Genomic DNA, 13,935 nt, shown 5'->3' on the forward strand with positions numbered 1-13,935 from the left:
TTTTTTCCAGACCGATTGCTATGATGCTTTTCGTGGCGCTTACCAATAAGCCATAGAGGAAAATATACTGTAGACGACTGTACTTATTAACAATAATATTCTGCCTGTTTCATGGAAATTATCATACTCATTATGGTAAGTATATACTTAGATATTGAGATAAAAAAATCGAAAGGAACAAAGATGTAATATATAACTTTATATAAATATTTATATATATACTATATATATATATATATATATATATATATATATATATATATATATATATTATATATATGTATATATATATATTCATATATATATATATTATATATATATATATATATATATATATATATATATATATATATATATATATATATATATATATATATATATATATATATATATAATATATATATATATATATATATATATATATATATATATATATATATATATATATATTCATATACAGTATACTGTATACGTATATGATTATTATCACTTTTGTACGTAATTCATTTATCACATATTACCACAGGTAAAGTCCTTCGTCAGTGGCTTCGAAATAAAGTCGAAACCGGTCGGGACCTACACCCCGTCTCTTGTTTTTCACCTGTGGTAATGTGTGATATACATATGCATATATATATATATGTAAATATATATATATATATATATATATATATATATATATATATATATATACATATATATATACATATATATCTATATATATTTGCATATATATGTATGTATGTATGTATGTATGTATGTATGTATGTATGTATGTATGTATGTATAGACATCAAGCTCTGCCTATTCTGAAAAGGTGGTTTGAAGAACACAAATGTCTGAAAGGATGGCGAATTCACCAGGACAAACCACAGGTTATATATGCATGCGAATGTGAATGTGCGAAGCCTATAAGCTTTAAAAGGCTATTTTTGTCCACCATTATTCAAAATTTACGCACGTCCACACTGAAAAAGTTTTTAAAGGACCTTTATCTTGCCCCAAAATAAAGAATTTAAAAAAAAAACTTTTATAAAAGAGAATGGTTACGTTTGAAAACAAACAAAAGAGAGAAGATGAAGGAGACAAAAAAGAAGAAGAAGAAGAAGAAAAGAGAAGCAACAAACGGGTAGATTTATGCTTACATACAGACGGAAAGAATATTGTTTAAAGGAAAAAATAGGACTAAGGACAGACGGTTTGGCATTGTGGCCTCACAATAGAATTGGGGAAAGAAGAGACTCCATAGAGTGAAAGGATAAAGGCAGAATATGAGTTCCCGGATTGCACTGGGAATAAGAGCTTTCGAAAAGAATAAGAGATAAATGTAAGGTCAAGGTAAAAAAAAAAAAAAAAAATAGAAACTAAATGTCAAGCCCCACTATTCATTTTTTTGTAGTAGTGATTATCATCGATACGCGGCATGCAGGAAAAGATAATGAATAATAAGATTTACACAAATACACACACACACACATATATATATATATATATATATATATATATATATATATATATGCGTGTGTGTGTGTGTTTATGTATGTATGTATATTTATTTACTTACATATATTATTTTTTATTCCCTTCAAGCATTAATGCACATGGGCCATTTGTAATTTACCTGCATTACTTTCAGTATATATCTCCAGTTTCTTTCAGTCTTCAAGGCAGAAATTTTGCAGGTACATTTAAAAACTAAAATATTTAGTTATAACGAGCTACTATAAAGGTCAGAGTTATTGTTAAGCTCATGATGGTCCAAGCCGGTACTTAATATAATTTGTTACGGAATTAGTAAATCATCTGATGACTATAAATCATTAGTCACAAACCAGTCTTGTCGTTGCTACTTTGACCGTTGGTTGATTTATGAAAATTTGGCTGTAAGGGCCAAGCACTGAGACACTTTCAACCTTTTCAGCGTTTGAGACAGTGAAAAGGGAGAGTTGGAAAGGTTGGACAGCAAGATGGAAGTAAGGAAGTGGGAATAGAGGTAAAATAAAAGGCTGAAAAATGGGCGCGCTACCCATTTGCTGGGTCGATGCAAAGTTGAGTAACTAACCAGCGCTGTCACTGTCGGTCTGACTAAACAACAATGAGCAGCTAAGCAATAACAAAGGCCCTCGGTGTGATGCCCAGTTCCTAAGCACTTAGCTCCCATGTAACTCCAAGTATCGCCTTGTAAAAAAAAATAATGTCAAGAAAGGTTGAGAGTCCTTAGCAAGACCCCAACGACTAAAAATACAAAAGAGAAAATTCAGACGCAAACCAAAATTGCCCTCCGCTGCTGGAATTAAAGTAGCGTTTAAGTTCCTCGATTTATTTAATGAGCAATTAGCAAAGGCTCGAAATTTTCGCATTTTGGGCTGGAAGAAAAATAATATAATTATCTGACGGAATAATGTCGTGGCATTAGAGAGAGATTAACCTTACGTTTCGTAGAAGGTAATTATGAGGTGTTACGTACAAATATAGACACTGGAAATATTATTCTTCTATATTTTTCCTATTAAACATTACGAGTTTCTTTTCATAACCAGTTTAGTATTTTGGGCGGCGGGGGGGTTGCTGATAGGCAGCTTTTTTAATGTTTTTTTTTTTTTACTAAGACAGGAAATTGTCGTTAAATGTAATTAATTACACAAAAGAGGTAAAGATATAAACTAATTAAGAAATATGAAAAAGTGTTTTGACATACACACACACACACACACACACACACATATATATATATATATATATATATATATATATATATATATATATATATATATATATATATATATATATATATATATATATATATACTATACACATATATACATTCATGTATATATATTATATATATATATATATATATATATATATATATATATATATATATATATAATATATATATATATGAATGTATATATATATATATATATATATATATATATAATATATATATATATATATATATATATATATATATATATATATATATGTCAAAAACACTTTTATATTTCTTAATTAGTTTATATCTTTACCTCTTTATATATATTACATTTATATATTTCAAAAAACACTCTCAGTAAAAGACAACATTAAAAAAGCTGCCTATCAACCCGCCCCCAAAATACGACCATATATCATATAATACAATATTATATATATATATATCAATATAATATATATATATATATATATATATATATATATATATATATATATATATATATATATATATATATATATATATATATATATATATATATCCAGCCTCTCACTTGACTAATAATTTCAGCAAAATCGTCCAACCTACATAAATTCCTTTTGAAACGACGGTAATTTTTCTAGTGGCGCAAAATTCTCCTCAGATTCGGCCATGAGATGGCTGTTTCTGTCATTTGGCCGACATTTTCCTTTCCTCTCTGACTGAAGTAAAAACTAAATAAGAGAAAAACTTTATTTTCTCTCCTCGGGAAAGATACTTAATCTTTTTTTTTTCCTCCTTGTCGTCTTATCTCGCTCTCTTATCTGCCTTCTCTCTGAATTGCAGTGGACATTTGGGCTCCACTGAAGGCTATTTCATTTATTCTCCGTCTTTTCTTCCACTATTCTTCAGTCGTTTTTAGCTTTCTGAAAAGAAAACTATTGTGCCGGCTTCGCCTGGCGGTCCACACTTTTTTCTGTCCGCACTTTTTCTGTCCGTCCTCAGATCTTAAAAACTACTGAGGCTAGAGGGCTGCAAATTTGTATGTTGATCATCCACCCTCCAGTCATCATACATACCAAATTGCAGTCCTCTAACCTCAGTAGTTTTTATTCTATTTAAGGTTAAAGTTAGCCATAATCTTGGTTCTGGCAACGATATAGGACAGGGCACCACGGCCGGCTAAGAGTTTCATGGGCCGCAGTTCATGCAGCATTATACCGAAACCACCAAGGGATAGATCTGTTTTCGGTGGCATTGATTATACCCTGTACAGAAAACTCGAATGCGCCGAAGAAACTTCGGCGAATTTTTTTTTTTTTTTTTTTTTGTCAAGTCCAGTTTTACCATCCATATTAGCCTCCCCTGAACTTTCCCCCCCCCCCCCACCAACACCCATGATGTGTATTACCATACGTAAATGACTTATCAGCATTGTTACATTTAAATGATTAGTCACATCGCATAATTTCTCATAACTTCGGATACATTAATTAATAAGTGTTTTAGTAAAATGTCAGTATTTTTTAAAACACCGAACATATTACAAGATATATTTGTTCTTATTATCCAAGTAATTTTGAATAGCATAAAATGCATTGAACCCTACCGATGCTGACTCATTTTGAACATTTATTTGATAATTACAAATCATTATAACATTTAATGGTTGCATCTTTTGTATATTGCTTACTAATTTTGAATAAATTTATATAACTTTATTTGTATGTATATATACAAACATACATTTAATATATATATACATATATATATATATGTATATATATATATATATATATATATATATATATATATATATATATATATATATATATATATATATATATATATATATGTGTGTGTGTGTATACAGTATACACACACATATATATATGTGTATACATATATATACATATATGTAAATATATATATATATATATATATATATATATATATATATATATATATATATATATATATATATATATATATATATATATATATATACATATTATTCTTCTGTACAAAGATTGTCCCCACCCCCAGCATACTTCCATCCTGAAAATTCCTCCCAAATTCAAGTGCGGAATCCGATTTTTCTTCCTCTTCTTCTATCACTTTCCATCAACTTTGCTCTCTCTCTTCAGTCCACTCGAATGCACCTTGTGTGTAATGCCACGTTTTCCAATCGCTTTCAAGACCGCATTTCAAATGCATCTGGCCTTTCGATTCGATATCTTTTAAGTTACTGGGAAAGATTCAAAATTCTAAAAATATGTATATTAGTTACTTGGCCACATGTCACAGAGAATTTTCTGAAATTAGTTGAAAATAGCCAAAGTGAGCAAGCATCATTAAATGTTTTAACGATTTGTAAATAACCATAATGGTTTCTAAATTGTCCTACAATCGTACGGTTTAATGTATTTTATGCTATTCAAATTTGCTAAAAAGAAATTACGTATTACGTAACATGTTTAGTGTTTTCAAAAGTATCAACGTCTGACTAACATATTTATTGTTTAATGGATCCCAATTTAAGACAAAATAAGCAAAATGAACGAATATTCAAATGTAACAATGCCGATAAGTCATTTAAATATAGTAATACACATCGTTTTAGCTCTGCCATACATTTATGAGTTATAGTACTCTTAATATTTCATGTATCATGCGCTTCTTATTTCATATTTCTTTATTTGTAAGTAATTCTTATTTTGTTTGTTTCATCTTTACTTTAAAGACAGATGTTGTTGTATATGTAAGCTTGTATTGCATGGTCATTGCTCGTTAAGTTCTGAATGAATGTGTTCATTTTCTGCTTATTATTTGATATTACAATCGGTAAATCAGTAATAGTATTTTTACCATTCGATCTAAGTAAACTTTGTCATTTACCCTATATTCTATGATATTTTATTTTTCAATTTTACTTACAAAATTCTAAGCTTAAACCAACTTCTGTGAAAATAAACAAACTCAGATTACGCAATACAGTCCTAATAAAAGGAAATACAACAAGATTACTGCTCTGAACAAAATAAAAATGAAATATGCATCCAGTGTATTTTTAATTAAGTATCATGAATAAACATATTCACTACTTTTACTATTCAACTTCTACTTCTATATATACTGTAATTTGAAAATTACGCGCGAGCGAGTTGTAACATAACAAAAATAAACATGCTTTGGATGCACATTATTATTAATATAATAATGTGTACACAGTAACGCGAAACATGCCAAGAAGATAATGAATTTTTTTGGGAACCTTTTTACAAATCGAACGCCCTCAAATGCAACGGAATAATCAGATCAAAGAGAAGAGAAATACAGGAGATATTAAAATAAAAGTGAACAGTTTTAATCAAAAGACGAAAACTTATAAATTTATGGATTCAAATAACGAAATCAAATTAGCATGGCGCTCAAGCAAAAAGACTTCAATTCACAAACGATATCATTTAGGCTTTCTCGCCAATTGGGAAGAGAAACGGACCCTAATTGAACCCCAAACGAAAAAATACATCAGGACCACGAAAATTATGGGAGTCCAAATATTGGAGTTTCCTCAAATTCTATAAATATCGATAAAAAGTACATCTTGGATAATTGGGGGAAGTTGAACTGTCATTTTTTTTATAACTGTATTGATAACCTATACTAAGAAAGAGGTTTCCAGCTTCTGAGAAGAACACGAGTCCATTTTTGCTGAAGGAAGTATGAAGCTGAAAAAGCAGGCAGATTGATTCTGTACTTAATTAAGTGTAAGCGGAGTGATATAAGGGCGTAATGAACGTTAAGAATTGAAGAGGCATTTTATAATGTCGTAATAAAATGGGGAGCAACTATTTAGGGTGACAACATACACATACATACACATTCACGAATATATATATATTATATATATATATATATATATATATATATATATATGTGTGTGTGTGTGTGTGTGTGTGTGTGTGTGTGGACATATATATATATATATATATATATATATATATATATATATATATATATATATATATATATATATATATATATATATATATATATATATATTTCTGACTTACATCAGGCCACACAAGTCATTTGAAAGACCTGGGTTCGATCTGATGTGAATCAGAAATTTATTTCTATTCTACACATAACAGGTCTTTCAAATGAAAGACCAGATTTGCCAACCATGTGTCATTTGAAATATATATATATATATATATAATCAGAAATTTATATATATATATATATATATATATATATATATATATATATATATATATATATATATATATATATATATATATATATATAGAGAGAGAGAGAGAGAGAGAGGGTGGGTAGGAGGTGGGGAGGAGAAGGGGAGGGGAGGGGGCAATGGACAATTGAGACTTTTCCCAGGCACATTATTAATCTAAAAAACTAATATTAACGGTCTTCCTCCCTTCCCCTGACCCAATTTTATTTCAAAGATTTTTCGATATAAATAAAAGGAAGTTTAAGGACGAAAAATAAAACAGTGAAAGAAAATGAGCTAACTCCCTGAGGCGAGAATTTCGATTAGGCCTCAAAAGCCATTATCTAACGAAAGCCTTCGGATGTAATTTAACACCACTTAATCAAATCAGGATATTAAGCTGGTCACTTTTTCGTATGCACAGCAAGGCCCTTGGAAGGACACCTTTATGCGATGGCGTCAGATTGCTATACTTCCCTAAAATGGAAAACTGCAGTATCTGCAAAATTTTCGAGACTGAGATATCCCTCTTATTGAGGCTCGTGGAACACTATACACAAGTTACTGCAGTTTCAGAATGATTCTTCAATGCTTTCCACGAGTATTTATGTGGGGGGCCATTTGCAGTATCTGCAAAATCAGTAGTAAGGAAAGGGAGTATCTACCATTTTTCTCAGTTTTGTATTTTTGCAGATACTGCAGTCTTCCATTTTAGGAAAGTATAGAGGACAAGAATATAAAGAATAATGTCGTAAAATTCACAGGCAATCCTAAAGGAGGTCATATCCCTGCCTCTTGAAAGATGGTAGACTTTGAGAACAAGCAAGGACGAGCAGTTCCAAAGAATAGCCGTAGAGGGAATTTAGAGGTTCCCTAACAATCTCGGGGAATAAAAGTGATTTAGGTAGCAGCCAATTCTCGCCTCTTACTCTGCGCTGCAAAAAAAAGTAAGTATATCTTAATTTAACCAGACCGCTGAGCTGGTTAACAGCTCTACCTGGGCTGGCCCGAAGGATTAGACTTATTTCACGTGGCTAAGAACCAACTGGTTACCTAGCAACGGGACCTACAGCTTATTGTGGAATCCGAACCACATTAGGACGAGAAATGAATTTCTATCACCAGAAATAAATTCCTCTAATTCTTCATTGGCCGCTCGGAGAGTCGAACGCTGGGCCAACAGCGTGCTAGCCGAAAGCTCTACTCACCCCGCCAATGAAGAACTTCTCTGCATTGCAAAGCATAATAAGGGGTGGAAGATGAAGAAAATGACGAATACTGTAAACAGAGTAGTTAATTTAAAAGAACTTTACATTACTTTCACATTTTAATTAATGTGAAATTATACTTTATAAAGGCATGAATATTTATGCAGTATTCTCAGTAAAGTCTTTTGTAAAGATATGTATATGTAAAAATTTTATCTAATGTATATGGCTTATAGCTAGAATAAAGGATTCAATTCATAATAATGGAGAAGCATATCCATTGTCCTATATGGATACAAATATATTTAAAAATAAGTCTATACAGAAAGCTCTCGGTAATCTGATTGAATCCCCCTTTCAAGCTCTTTGTGTAGTCCTATATCGAAATATATTTGTACCCATACATGACTGTGAATTTATTTCTCCATTTTAAGACTCATGTTACCATAAGTATTTTTTAACTAATAATGATATTATCAACAATAGTGGTAATTCAGTTTTTTCTGCTAAATACATGAATGAGATGATGACATGACGTATAATTTAGATCAAAGCAACCCTAATTCATAAACTGAAACGCTGACAATTTTAAAAAAGGAAATGGGTAGCTAAGAAGATATAACAATTCTGTTTTAATCTGGTTATGGGAATATGGAAGAGAAAGCGAGCACCAAAAAAAAAAAAAGTCCAGAATTTGGAAGCAAATGAAACTGGAAAAAAAAGTTTATTGACCCATTCCCTCATGTCCATTATTTGCCACATTCTTCTTCAATCTTTCTCTCTTTTTTTTTTATTTACCCTCATTTTGAAAAGGTAGGAAATGTCGAACTTTAATTACGGTGATGTGATTAACTAGATATTTAACCCCACCCTTCTCCACCCCCTCCCCTCCAACAAATAATCAAGGGTCATTTCTCTGGAGCCGTCAGCGTACCCTAAAGGCAAGTCGCGGGACTTTTTAGGCTGTCACCTAACCTCGCGTTATTATCGTTGTAAAGACAATAACGAAGGCTTTGATTGGCGTCATTATTGTGTTGTTTTTGTGGTCTTTTATCATTGTTTCGGAGTTCTTTGTCGCGCTGGGTTATTTGTTACGACGCAAAAAACAGTTGTCTGGGAAGGCTGATATGCTGTACCCATTACGAGCACACAATCTTGGTGAGTCTTAGAAAGCTTTGGTCGAGTGTGTGTGTGTGTGTGTTTGTGTGTGTGCGTGTGTGTTTGTGTGTGTGAGTGAATGAATGCGAGTGAGTGAGATAGTGTGTGTGTGTTTGTTTATGTATGTGTGGAGTGGGAGTGAGTAAGTGTGAGTGGTGTCTGTAGGTGTCTGTGTGTTTGTGCCTGTGTAGGTTGGTGTTAGCTCATCCAATATCGAAAACCACCAAGACTTTTTTTTTAACAAAACTATTCTTTGTGCAAACTCAAAGCATCGTACAAGTCAACGCTCATAATCAGGACTAACTGGCGTCACAGTACCGATGGTCATCGTCGACGGAAAATGGACTGTCTCATGAAGCTTAACTGAAGCTTGACTTTAGCAGGATTTTTTAGATATCTTACAAAAATTTCAGGACACCTTAGACGTGGTCACTATTTGCCGTTCACTCAAATCTTACTTTTATATATACAGAAATGCAGGTTATTAATGATTACATTCAGTTAGTTTCCTTTGTTATGTTCTGCAAGAAAAGCAAATAATGAACAAAACGACACTGATAAACTAATTCTGGTAGGGTGAGCGAAGTTACTTGTATATGTGAACTATAATAAAAAATTAAAAAGACTGTATTTAAAACACAGTCATATAATACACACGTAATCAAATCAAACGTGAAGACTATCATTCTAGGCAAATAATTTGTGTTCGGTAGAAATGATAGAGCAAGAAATTATTTTTAGCAATTTTCAGAGCTTAAACTGTAGACTTATTATAAAACAAGATACGACAGTTTAAACTAGCTAAATTTACTATTATTATTATGTATAATACACACTTAAGAAAATCAAATGTGACAAATATCACTACAGGCAAATACGGTTTTTGAAATTGGAACTGGAATATGGAATTTAGGCCAAAGGCCAAGCGCTTTGACCTATGAGGTCATTCAGCGCTGAACCGGAAATTGACATTGAGGAGGTTTGAAAGGTGTAACAGGAGGACAACCTCGCAGCTGCACTGTGAAACAATTTTTAGGAGGATGGAAAGTAAGATGGAAGAAGAGAATATGAACGGAGGTACAGTTAAAGGAATGAAAGAGGTTGCAGCTAGGGGCCGAAGGGACGCTGCAAAGAACCTTAAGTAATGCCTACATTGTACCATGTGAGGTGCACTGACGGCACTAACGGGTTTTGTTGGACAGAAATTATGAAGCAAGGAGTTATTTGTAGCTATTTTCAAACCCTTAATTACATTATAATCTTACCAAATACAAGTGGCGACATTTTAAACTGCCTAATTTAAATTAAATGATAACACAAGATACTGCGCCTTTAAGATACTTCGCTTTTCTTGGAAGAGGAACGTTCAGTCTTCAAGGCATCTCTAGTTTTTTTCTCTCGTCTCCTCGGCAACTTACCAAGAAAACTTTAGAGGGTAGTTTTTTTTTTTTCAGGGGTAACTGATACCACAGATATTTATCATAACGTTATCTTTCAGAACTGATAATGCCTATGTTTCGCCATAAAACCGTGTTATTTTATTTTATTTTGTCTTTGGAAATTACTCATATTATTCCTAGATTAAATTCAGATTTCTGACGGTCTTCAAGAAGAGATACAAGCATAAAAATTGAATTGAACTGAATACAAAAATTTAGGCCACAGGCCATGCACTGGGACCTATGAGGTCATTCAGAGCTGAAAATAATGTTGAAACAATTGTAAAGAGAGGGTGGAAAGTAAGATGGAAGAAAGAGAATATGAATGGAGGTATAGTAAAAGGAATGAAAGGGGTTGCAGCTAGGGGCCCAAGAGTACAAGCATAAAGGGCCTTCTCCACTATGCCAGATCATACTAGCAGCACTATTTAATGCATTCGCGTTAATTTCTTATAAAGGCCACTTGGAAATACAATGAATACTATAAAATACAATGAATACTATAACATTATAGTAAGACCTTGTTAACAACTGAATACTAACAAAAAACAAGTATAAAAAAGCGCTGAAGTTTCATCGGCGCAATCCAGTTTTCTGTACATCGCATAATCAAGGCCACTGAAAATAGATGTCTTTCGGTGGTCTCGGTATAATGCTCTATGAGCCGTGGCCCAGGAATCTTTAACCAGGACTCGGTGGTGGCCTATCCTATATCGTTGCCAGAAGCGCGATTATGGCTAACTTTAACCTTAAGTAAAATAAAAAATACAGAGGCTAGAGGGCTGCAATTTGGTATGTTTGATGACTGGAGGGTGGTGATCAACATACAATTTGCAGCCCTCTGACCTCAGCAATTTTTAAGGTCTGAGGGCGGACAGAAAAGTGCGGACAAAATAAAGTGCGGACGGACAGACAAAGCCAGCACAATAGTTTCCTTTTACAGATAACTGAAAACTACACTGTGCGACCATCTGATTTTGAAACAAAGATATAATTACGGGTTATTTCTCCCCTTTATCCGTCAATATACTAACTATAGAAAACGGGGTTCTGCAAACCCCCCCCCTACCCAATAGAGCTAAAGCGGCAAAAAAAGTCATCTTCTGATCAAGATATATATATATATATATATATATATATGATATATATATATATATATATATATATATATATATATATATATATATATATATAGATATATATATATGTATGTATGTATGTATGTACGTATATATTATTATATATATATATATATATATATATATATATATATATATATATATATAATGTAGTCACATAAGTTCTTATGTCAGCTGGTACAAACGTTAATATCCCTTCCGGCTAGTTCTATAAATAAGGGGTGTGCATTAATAAAAATGATAATGATAATAATCAAAATGCTTAAAATGATGAACAAAGACATTTCTGTACCTACTGATAATCCATCATTTTACACATGCTTGTCTTATTCAGTGGTAGCTTGCTTAGCAAATTACTCGGCTTTTTAGCCTGTTCCATATGGCTCAGACCTTTAAATTTAAATATTATAAAGATTAGTCCACAGACTCAGAAGAGCTGATACTTGGCCTAAGCAAGTTATTCACCTACTAATGGAGATATACTATACATTAGTACTACAAAATAAAATACAAGACAAACACATAAGAAAATATCGCTCAATTGCTGTATCATTCTCTAAGAATAACTGCTTCACTAGCAATAACAAAACCACCTTAATAATAATAATAATAATAATAATAATAATAATACCTTGAAGACTCAGCATCTCCTTCACAACTGCTTCCCACTAATACTTTATTTCCCGTCGTCACCCATTGTGTCCGAATATCGTATCTCCTTAATTACATATCACGGAGAGACGCTGCGTCATTGTTCAGGCGAAGCACCATACGAGGATGGTGTTGCCACTCGAGACTGTCAGTTTGCCAGGAGAGGCAATAAATGGCTCGATATGTTAGCCATTACTTGGCTGCTGTTTCTTCTTCACTCTCTCGCGTTCTGTCTCACCTCACTGCTTCTCCGGCCGTGTGTCTGTGTGGTCTACTTATGAGTCTATTTCTCTCATGTGCACCAGCATTTTCGGCGAGAGTTGAAGCTAGTTGTCTTCCCTATATTAAAAATGTCATTTTCTGCGAAAGGTGGAGCTGCTTGTCTTCTTACTTATATTAAAAAGAAGTCAAAGAGAGTATTTCCTAGAACTGTTAGGAGACGTAAGTGACAATTGGCACCCGAATAACACAAAATTGAACGAGACAGAGTTGAGTTTAGCAGTTCTTGCAGTTGGCGTCGACGCCATGCTTATAAGCTTTCTATGTAAGCATATGAAGAACTTGTAAATGTGGAAGTTTCCCGCTCAAAGAGGCTCATCCTGGATTCATAATTTTAAGGATAAACTGGGCAGTGACTGCTGCCATGTTGTTCTCTGGAACCACCTCTTATCCTAGATGGTAGCATACCTGTTATATATATATATATATATATATATATATATATATATATATATATATATATATATATATATATATATATATATATATATATATATACGTAAATATTTATATCTGTCTATCTACATATCTATCTATCTATATATATATTATCGTTAGAGAACAGGGTTGCTTCGCGCGATCCACCGTAAGCGTTATATACTAAAGTAGGCCTATACCCTTTCACGCCTTCCACAGGTGCGGGCAAAGGCCCTTGTTGGCTTATAAGGCTAGTCTTATCTGAACAAACCAATCAACTAACCGTCCACCTGATATACATCCAACATCAGTCACGATTACTTCTTCATAAGACATCAGTGTTGCATTTCTTGACCACACCTCAACAAGAAGCAACTAATTCAGGACGCTGGAACCTGCACATAAAGACAGCCCTTTCTAACACCACCCACAGCTTAGGGATAACGTACGGCCAAGACTTCACCCGAACACCAAAGTAGGGAAACTAAAGAAAAATTAGGTTACTAGGGTTTATGTCGGCTTACGATTGTTGATAAAATATCGTAAAGCCGCAGCAGCATTATTTTTATAGTTAAGATTGCAAATAGAATGCGTGAATGCCGTCTGATGTTTTTTTCATCGAATCCCATCAATGATGTGACGATAGAAGCTCTCTAAAGATGACACTGCTGCTCTCGTTTTCTTTGATGACGTCACGGGCTGTATATAATTG

At 32.7% G+C, this 13,935-nt stretch overlaps 1 long non-coding RNA gene across 1 annotated transcript in view; it reads right to left on the reverse strand.

Moving 5' to 3' along the window:
• LOC136845619 (uncharacterized) overlaps positions 1–13,688 on the reverse strand; it is a 94,562-nt gene extending 80,874 nt beyond the window's left edge. The window contains exon 1 of the long non-coding RNA XR_010855203.1: positions 13,507–13,688. This is a non-coding gene — a long non-coding RNA (uncharacterized lncRNA). The remainder of the gene's footprint in view (positions 1–13,506) is intronic.
• Positions 13,689–13,935: the final 247 nt, after the last annotated feature.

The sequence above is a fragment of the Macrobrachium rosenbergii genome, chromosome 14 (genome assembly GCF_040412425.1).
Source record: "Macrobrachium rosenbergii isolate ZJJX-2024 chromosome 14, ASM4041242v1, whole genome shotgun sequence".
Classification (NCBI taxonomy): Eukaryota; Metazoa; Arthropoda; class Malacostraca; order Decapoda; family Palaemonidae; genus Macrobrachium; species Macrobrachium rosenbergii.